The sequence below is a fragment of the Prionailurus viverrinus genome, chromosome D1, assembly GCF_022837055.1.
Source record: "Prionailurus viverrinus isolate Anna chromosome D1, UM_Priviv_1.0, whole genome shotgun sequence".
Lineage (NCBI taxonomy): Eukaryota > Metazoa > Chordata > Mammalia > Carnivora > Felidae > Prionailurus > Prionailurus viverrinus.
This window is the reverse complement of record NC_062570.1, coordinates 109,443,550-109,452,578: the sequence shown is the minus strand read 5'-3', so window position 1 is coordinate 109,452,578 and position 9,029 is coordinate 109,443,550. Positions and strand designations below refer to the sequence as shown.

Below are 9,029 nucleotides of genomic sequence, written 5' to 3'. Positions count from 1 at the left end.
TTTTTTTAACGTTTTTATTTTATTCTTGAGAGAGAGAGAGGCAGAGCTCGAGAGGGGAAGGGCCAGAGAGAGAGGGAGACACAGAATCCGAAGCAGACTCCAGGCTCAAAGCTGTCAGCACAGAGCCCAACGCCGGGCTCGAACTCACAAACCGTGAGATCATGACCTGAGCCAAAGTCGGACGCTTACCCGACTGAGCCACCCAGGCACACCTTAATAAACTTTTAAAAATAAATAAGTAAAATAAGCCTCTAAAAAACAGCTTTTTAAAATCCTTTCTTTGCATCCTTAATACATTGTTTGGTTTGGCATACTTGAAGCCTTATAAAAATGGTCAGCTGTGTTAACAAGCTTCTTCTTCTGCAACTTGCTTCTTTCAAAGCTGTTTCTACAGTACATACCTATTACCGTGCAGATCTGTAATTCATTTTCCCTGCAGAAAAACATTCCATTCTGTGAAGACACCACAGTTTACTGACCCAGTGATAACGCCACTTGGTCCTTTTTTCTCATTTGGAATTCGAAACTATGGAAAAGCGCCCAAACTGTGCCCTGGTGTGCACACGCAAGAGATTCTACAGAACGTAGCGCCTGGGAAGGTATGCACATATTCAACTTTACAACAGAATACTAAAACGTGTTCCCCACTGAGTGTACCAATGTCACTTCTACCAGTGTGTGTAAGAGTTCTTGTGGGTTTACATCTTCACCAACACTTAGTGCTGTCATACTTACTTTTTCCAGGTGAGTGGCTGTAAAATGGTATTTTACGAAGGAGTTTTACTAGAAGTTGTGTTTTGGGGGGGGTGGGGGTGCCTGAGTGGCTCAGACAGTTAAGTATCTGACTTCGGCTCAGGTCATGATCTCATGGCTCATGAGTTCGAGCCCCGCATCAGGCTCTCCGCTGTCAGCACAGAGCCTGCTTCAGATCCTCTGTCTCCCTCTCTGTGCCCCTCCCCTGCTCGCACGCTCTCTCTCTCAAAAAAAAAAAAAAAAAAAGTAAATATTTAAAAATTAATTTTAAAAAAAGAGAGGTTTGGGGCACCTGGGTGGGTTTAGTCGGTTAAGCATCCAGCTTCGGCTCAGGTCATGATCTCATGGTCCATGAGTTCGAGCCTCTTGTCGCGCTCTGTGCTGACAGCTCAGAGCCTGGAGCCTGCTTCCGATTCTGTGTCTCCCTCTCCCTCTCTGCCCCTTCCCCGCTCATGCTCTGTCTCTGTCTCTCAAAAATAAATAAATGATAAAAAAATTTTTTTTTGAAATAAAAAAAGGAGAGGCTTGATTCTATTCCTATAAAAAGTACCTTTTTTTTAAACTAGAAGTTTTAATTTACATTTCACTGATCACTAAGATTGAAACCTTTATATATAGGTATAACCACTTAGATTTCCGCTCTTAAAAAGTGCCTGTTTGTGTCTTTCTCCCATTTTCTTTGGAGTTGTCTTCTTATTAATATGTAGAAGCCGTTTTTGTGTCTTTGATGCTCATCTTTGTGAGTTGTATTTGTTTGGGTTTTTTTTCATATTTTCTTCCAGTTAATGGCCTATCTTTCCACTTTCTTTCTGAAGTCTCCTGATAAGGAGATATTATTAACTTTAATGAAGTAGACTGTATCAGTCCTTTCTTTTGTGGTTAGCACTCTGGGTCTTTCCAGGAAGTCCTTCCTCGCCCTGAGGTCTGAAAACTATTCTCTATTTTCTTGTGAAAGTTGCAAAATTTTGTCCTTTTCACTTAATCTGTCTGGAACTGATTTTCCCCATGTGAATAATCCCCATATGATTTACCTCAGCCTGACTTACTGATAGTTTCTTCTTCCCCCAGTAACGAGCAAGACCACCTCTGTCACACCTCAGGCTTTGGTGAATGAGCAAGAATATTGTTGACTGTATTCTATTCCACTGGTCAATGTGTCTCTCTTTGTGCTACTATCAAGGGATTTTAACCATTATATCTTTATGATAAATCTTAAATTAAAAAAGAATTTTATTTAATGTCTATTTTTTGAGAGACAGCGTGCATGGGGGAGGGGCAGAGAGAGAGGGAGACAGAATCTGAAGCAGGCTCCAGGGTCCGAGCCATCAGCACAGAGCCTGACGCGGGGCTCGAGCCCACAAGCCATGAGATCGTGACCTGAGCTGAAGTCGGATGCTGAACGGACTGAGCCACCCAGGCGCCCCTATGATAAATCTAGATACGTGGTTATCTTGAGATCCTTCCCTCCCCCCCTTATCCTTCCATAGAAGCTTCTTGACTCTTCTTGGGCTTTCGCTCTTCCATAAATATTAGCTTGTTAAATTGCTCAAAATACTCTGTCGACATCTTGACTGAAATTACATTGACTGGGTGGCTCACTCAGTTAGGCGTCCGAGTTCGGCTCAGGTCATGATCTCACAGTTTGTGAGTTCGAGCCCCATGTCGGGCTCTGTGCTGACATCTCAGAGCCTAGAGCCTGTTCCGGATTCTGTCTCCCTTTCTCTCTGCCCGCCCCTGCTCACACTCTGTCTCTCTCAAAAATAAACATTAAAAAAAAAAAAAAAAAGAAAAAAGAAAGAAATCACATTGAGTCAATAAATCAGCTTGGCGATTTTGACATCTTTACAAAATTGAGTTTTCCAGACGATTACATATGATCTCTATCTGTTAGGTCTCCTTTAACCTCTTTCGATGAAGTTTCATATTGTTCTTTGCAGGGGGCGCCTGAGTGGCTCCGTCGGGAAAGCATTCGACTCTTGATTTCTGCTCAGGTCATGATCTCATGGTTCATGAGTTTCATTTGCGCTGTCAGCATGGCACCTACTTGGGAGTCTCCATCTCTCTCTCTCTCAAAATAAAGAAACAAACTTTATATTACTCTTCGTAAAGATTTGATCTTAGGTATATTACATGTTTCCCTCTACTCATTTGGAAGTTTACACTCTACTCTTTTATTTATTGCCCTTGAAATTTTAACATGCATGCTCAAAGTCTAAAAGTAGTATCTTAAGCACCCCTCTGAAACAATGCAAGGGTGGAGCAGCAAGAACTGGACTGGACGGCTGGGAGAGGAAGGACTCCTACTTCTAGAAGGGTCCAGGGGCGCCTGGGTGGCTCAGTCGGTTGGGCGTCTGACTTTGTTCGGCTCAGGTCATGATCTTGCAGTCCATGAGTTCAAACCCTGCATCGGGCTCTGTGCTGATGGCTCAGACCCTGGAGCCTGCTTCAGATTCCGTCTCCCTCTCTCTCTGCCCCTCCCCTGCTTGCACTCTGTCTCTCTCTCAAAAATAAAATAAAAACATTAAAAAAAAAATTTAGAAGGGTCCCAAGGGAGACCCGGGTGCCTCTCTGAAGAGGTCCTCAGAGATGACAGAGTATTGGAGTAAAGGAACTTTGCCTGCACTCTGTCTACCGAGACCACATAAGCAGAGGCCTCAGCACTAGGACTGAAATGGCACAGAGCTGGGGACAGTCCACGGACCACCCCCGGCTTCCCGGGGCCTGTCAACTCTGACCTTCCTCCTTGCCCCCACATGCAGTGATGTCTACACTCTCCTCTGCTTCCAGGCCCTCAGGCCATGCACCTCACCCCAGGTGAATTAGGACACGCGATCAAATCTGTACACTGAGCTGTGGTTTTTGGTTTGGTTGATTTTCTTGGTCGGGTGTTTTCTTTATTTATTTTAGGGCTTTGCTCGCTTTTGTTACTTTTTATTATGGAAACGTGCACATAAAAATAAAAGTCAGAGGAAACCGAATAATGGATCTCCACTAACCTTTCACCCAGCCTCTCCAGCTTACAGTGCATGGCCAGTCTTGCTTCATCTATATCCCACCCCACCCCCCACCCCCCTGCCAACTTCCTCTCAACAACCAGATTTTTTTGGAGCTCATGCCAGATGCCGTATCATTTCATCTGTAAGTATTTCAGTACATGTGTCTAAAAGATAAGGAAATCTTTTAAAAATGAAGATGACCACGGCACTGTTAGCACATTTAAAGACATGTTAGCAGTTCCGTAATGTCATCAAATAGCCAAAGTCTCCCTCTCCCTGATTTTGCTTATATGTTTTTTTACGTGGTTTTTGTTTGAGCCCAAAGCCACGTGGATCCATAAATTACAACCAGGGGATGTGCCTCTTAATTTCCTTTTGTGAAAGTGGGAGTCAGCAACTACCCTCTAACTGTCATCCAGCCATTGCCTGTTTTTGTATGGCCTCAGAGCTAAAACTGGCTTTATATACTGTTGAATCGTTTATAGGGATGTCTGGTTGGCTCAGGTCATGATCTCATAGATCATGGGTTCGAGCCCCACATGGGGCTCTGTGCTGACAGCTCAGAGTCTGGAGCCTGCTTTGGATTCTGTGTGTGTCTCTCTCTCTGTCCCTGCCCCACTTGTGCTCTGTCTCTCTCTGTCTCTCAAAAATAAGTAAACATTAAAAAAAAATTTTTTTTAAACACAAAAATACCATTTAGAGATTTTTGTAAAGTTTATTTATTTATTTTGAGAGAGAGAGACAGGGAGAGAGAGAATCCCCAGCAGGCTCTGCACTGTCAGCACAGAGCCTGACGTGGGGCTCGATCCCATGAACCAAGAGATCATGACCTGAGCTGAAATCAAGAGTCAGATACTTAACCGACTGAGCCACCCAGGCGCCCTTATTGTTAAACCACTTAGAAAATAAGAGCATTTGTGTCATGCGAGAATTATATGAAATCCAACTTTCAGCATCCATGTTTGATTTATTTTTTTATTTTTTTTTTTAATTTTTTTTTCAACATTTATTTATTTTTGGGACAGAGAGAGACAGAGCATGAATGGGGGAGGGGCAGAGAGAGAGGGAGACACAGAATCGGAAACAGGCTCCAGGCTCCGAGCCATCAGCCCAGAGCCCGACGCGGGGCTCGAACTCACGGACCGCGAGATCGTGACCTGGCTGAAGTCGGACGCTTAACCGACTGCGCCACCCAGGCGCCCCATCCATGTTTGATTTAAACATCACCTTTAAGTCCCCTTTATTTCACCTTTAAAAACCCTTTATTTTCAGACCGTGTTTGGCAACTCTCGCACGACAAGGGCAGGGATGTGTAGTTGCTGTGGCATCTGAGACTTCATGGCCTTCAAAGTGTAAATATTTACTCGCTGGCCCTTTACAGAAAACGTTTGCCAACCTCCAATCTTACCGGCTTCTCCTCCACCTCTTTTCTCCCTTGAAACTTTCTCATTGAAGTAACGGGATGCTGGTGTGGGCACCCTACATGCTCAAATTGGAACAATACTGAGATGATGACCATGGCCTCTGTGCCAGGATGACACACACATTTGTGAAGCGTTCCATATTTAGAGGGAAAAACAAACAAACAAACCCCAGAGAACCAGAGTTATTTGTCTTGTACAATACAATCATTCATGCCCTGTATTCCTAGACACTGGTAACTAAGTATAGAGACTCAATCAAATTCAGCTTCGGTGACTTTTTCTTCCAGAGGATTCCACTAGCGTCCATGTGTTCTTCCATCAGGAAGTAAATATGTCTCCTTCTGTATCTTTCTGTGATGTCACCGACCGTTGACGAGCAGTGCTAAACTATTTTGAGTTCCAGTAGCCAAAAGTGACTGGTGAGTGACAGGAACTGTCTGGGATATGATGAGGTCTGCAACCCCGCGGGAAAGAGGGAGTCAACATACCTGGTCCAGAGCCATGGTTGGGAATAAAAATCAAGCTACATCAAGTTTTTAGGTTGAGATTCTGCAATAAACTTACGTTCCATGGGGGAGGGAAGAAGGGTCGTAGGCTATACGTCAAAGTAATGAGAAGTGTCGTGTTAGCCTACGGAGGTTACCGGTGATGCTTGCTCTTTCCCTCCGTTTTACAGTATTTCTGTCCAGATGGTTTGATCTCTTTGGGAGAAAAAGAAGTAGGCTCTGTCCTATTGGCTCTCCCCTCCAAGGGTGTGTTGTCTCTCCAATTAGACTGGAAGCTCCCTGAGAGCCAGAGTGATTGCTGCTCCCTTTAACAGCCACCACACCTGGTCATGCAAAATGGCCGCGACCATGAAAACGCACGGGGCAAAAGAGAATCAGAATCAATGGCAACTGTTTTCTCCAGAGTGTATTAACCTGCTTCCAGACAACAGCATCTTTATTCCTTCAATAAATGCTGATCGAACATTGATAGAGGCCCTGCCCAGGCTCTATCCAGGCCAACTCTTGCACCCCCACGTCCTCCATACTGGTCTCCACTGGAACCAGCCAGCTCACACACACCCCCCCACTCCAGATTACCCACAGCTTCCCTGTTTTTCCATTAATGCACCAGACTCTTCCCAATCCATTGGTTCAAGAGGCTGGAGTCTTCTGTCTGTTTGTGCGTTTGTTTTCCAGCTCCTTTTCCTCATCTTCCTTATCCAGCCACCTGTCTCATTCTGTGGATTCTTCCTCCCAGATTTCTGCTCATTATCCCCCCATTCCGTTCCAGGATGGGTCCACGCTGGTCCCGAGAGAAACCGGATCCATGAGAGTTCCCAGTGACCTAGAAAGGGAATCAGATAGAAGAAAGGGCTAAGATGTGGAGCAAAATAGGTTCACCTGGGCATTGGTCCCTCCCTAGGCCCAGAGTTACACCCATTCAGCGGCAGGGATTGGGAAAGAAGCTGCTGGATCAGAGAACAGGGGAGAGTGAGGAACCCTGAGGTCCCTGACCGTGGATTAAGTTTCCCAGGCTACGAATTGGTTATTCATAGATAATTAGGTAAACTTGCCTCGGTTACAATCCGCAGCCAGTTAGAAGAAAATGTGCCTAGTGTCTGCTTGGGCCAGGACTGCTGGGGAAGCGACAGAGAAGGAGGTGGCAGCTGGACAGGAGCCATAAACCACAGCTTGTTACAGTTATTCATTCTTTAAATACATTTTGAGCACTTGCTCGGTGCCGGGCATTGCTTGGTACAGAGGGTGTAAGAATAAATTTGCCCTCATGGAACGTATAGTCAGGAAGGAGGCGGGGGGGGGGGGGGGGGCGGGGGAGAGACAAACATTAAACGATTCTCCAATATAGAATGATGCGTCTGGTAAGTGCTCTGAGGGAAAAGTCCAGGGGTAGGGAGCTGGGGTGGGGGTGGGGGGCCACCAGCCTGGGGCAGGGGAAGCCCCTCTGGGTTCAATGTCAGGGTCAGCAGCAGCCCTTTCCCCCTCCCCCACAAGTTCCCCTCACTCTGGCTCAGGAAGAGGGATTTTCCCTCTCCCACCCCAGGACAGACCAACGGGGTCTCATATTCAGTCTTGGGGGTCCAGGGTGACACCGGTTGTAGGAATTCCAGGCTGAATTGTGCTCCGCTCCCAAAAATCATTATGTTGAAGTCCCAACCCCGGTAACTGTAGAATGAGACTATATTTGGACAAAAGGCCTTTAAAAGGGTCATTAGGGTAAAATGGGTTCCTATGAGTAGCATCCAAGATGACTGGACCACTTACAAGAAGAGGTTAGGTCACAAACACACAGACCAAGGAGCGACCCCTCTGCAAGCCAAGGAGCGACCCCTCTGCAAGCCAAGGAGCGACCCCTCTGCAAGCCAAGGAGAGGGGTCTCAGGAAAAAAAAAAAATCCTTTCCGACACCTTGATCTTGGGCCTCTAGCCTCCAGAACTGCGAGAAAATAAACATCTGTTGTGCAAGCAGGCACAACAGGCCGACTTGCGCACTCAGACACCCTCCTTCTGCGTTCAGACGAGGACGGGGGACCGAGGCTGGGTTGGGGAGTAGGGGAGGACACATTCGCCCCTGGCCCCAAGATCTGTGCAGGCTGGGAGGCTGGGATGGGCCCCCTGCCCCTGCCCCACAGGATTCTCCACCGCGGCTTCTCCTCCACAGGGGGGAGGGGGGAGGGTGACCCTCTGATCGAGTTTCCCAAGGCAAAGCGCCTTTAGCAGCCAAGCTCCTCCTACCTCCTACCCGGCAAGGTCTGAACAAGGCTCCTGGCTCTGCACCCCAAGCCCCGCCAGTTAAGCCCTAAGACGGTGAGTGCCTCTCACGCATCAACGTCACCTGGAGAGTCTGTGCAAATGCAGATTCCTGCGCCCTAGCCCTGCCCCCAGAGTCTTCTCCAGTAGGTCTGGGGTGGGGCCTGAAAGTTTGCATTTCTACCAAGCCTGCTAACAAGCCACACTGCTGCCGCCCTTGAGAGGCTCTGACCGAGATGCCTTTCCCCAGAGGCGCCCCTGCACTTGCCCCTCGATTAGAGCAGCGGCTGACTCCTCCCTCCGCACGGCGCCCCGGAGCCTCGGCCCAGCCTGGTCCTGCAGAGAATTCCCTGCTGCCGGCGTGGTCGGATCCTGGGACCTCCCAACTCAAGATTAAGTTGAGAGATTGCGCTGCCTTGTAGAGGGAAGGCTTTATTGGAATCTGAACCAGAACTGGAGCGACTCTAGTCCAAAGAATCCTGGGGGATCTTGATAAAGATCCGACACCCCCCCCCCCCACGCGCCCCCCAGACACAGACCTCCCGTGGAAACACTCTTCTGGAGTCGCTCAATATACAGATGAGCAAAGGGAGTCACAGAGAGGGCAAGTGACTTGTCCTAGGGCACACAGCACATTACAGCAGCGGCTGGGTGAGAACCCAGGCTCCCTTCAGCACCGGGTGGGTCCCGCCCTCTGCACCTCGCTGCTTTTTCTGAGCTTCAGGGGGTGCCCCTCTCTTTCTGCCCCTTTCTCCCCATCCCCTGCCTCCTTTCTGGTGACCGCAGCTGGGCCCTGGCATTTTTAGCCGAAGCCGAAATGGAGCCTCAAGGGACTGTAATCTTGCAAAAGGGAGAAAAGTGGAGGAAGGGGCAGGGAAAGGAGGGGAAGAGATGAAAACCTCCCGGCAGGCAGGGAGCAGGGAATGGGAAGCCACGGATGGTGGCCAAGAAGCGGGGGCGGGGCTTCTCCGGGGACCTGGCCACGGGCACCACCACCCCTGCCTTTGACTGGGGAGAGCTCCCATGGGAGCCCCAGAAACCACAAACCCTCCGAGGCCTTAGAAGAGCCTGCCTCTGCCCTCCCTCTGCGACAGCTCTGTG

General features: G+C 48.2%; 1 non-coding gene across 1 annotated transcript; it reads left to right on the top strand.

Moving 5' to 3' along the window:
- Positions 1–5,208: 5,208 nt before the first annotated feature.
- LOC125147241 (U6 spliceosomal RNA) lies at positions 5,209–5,318 on the top strand. Its single transcript, XR_007145079.1, has one exon. It is a non-coding gene; the product is annotated as a U6 spliceosomal RNA (small nuclear RNA).
- The last annotated feature ends 3,711 nt before the right edge of the window (positions 5,319–9,029 follow it).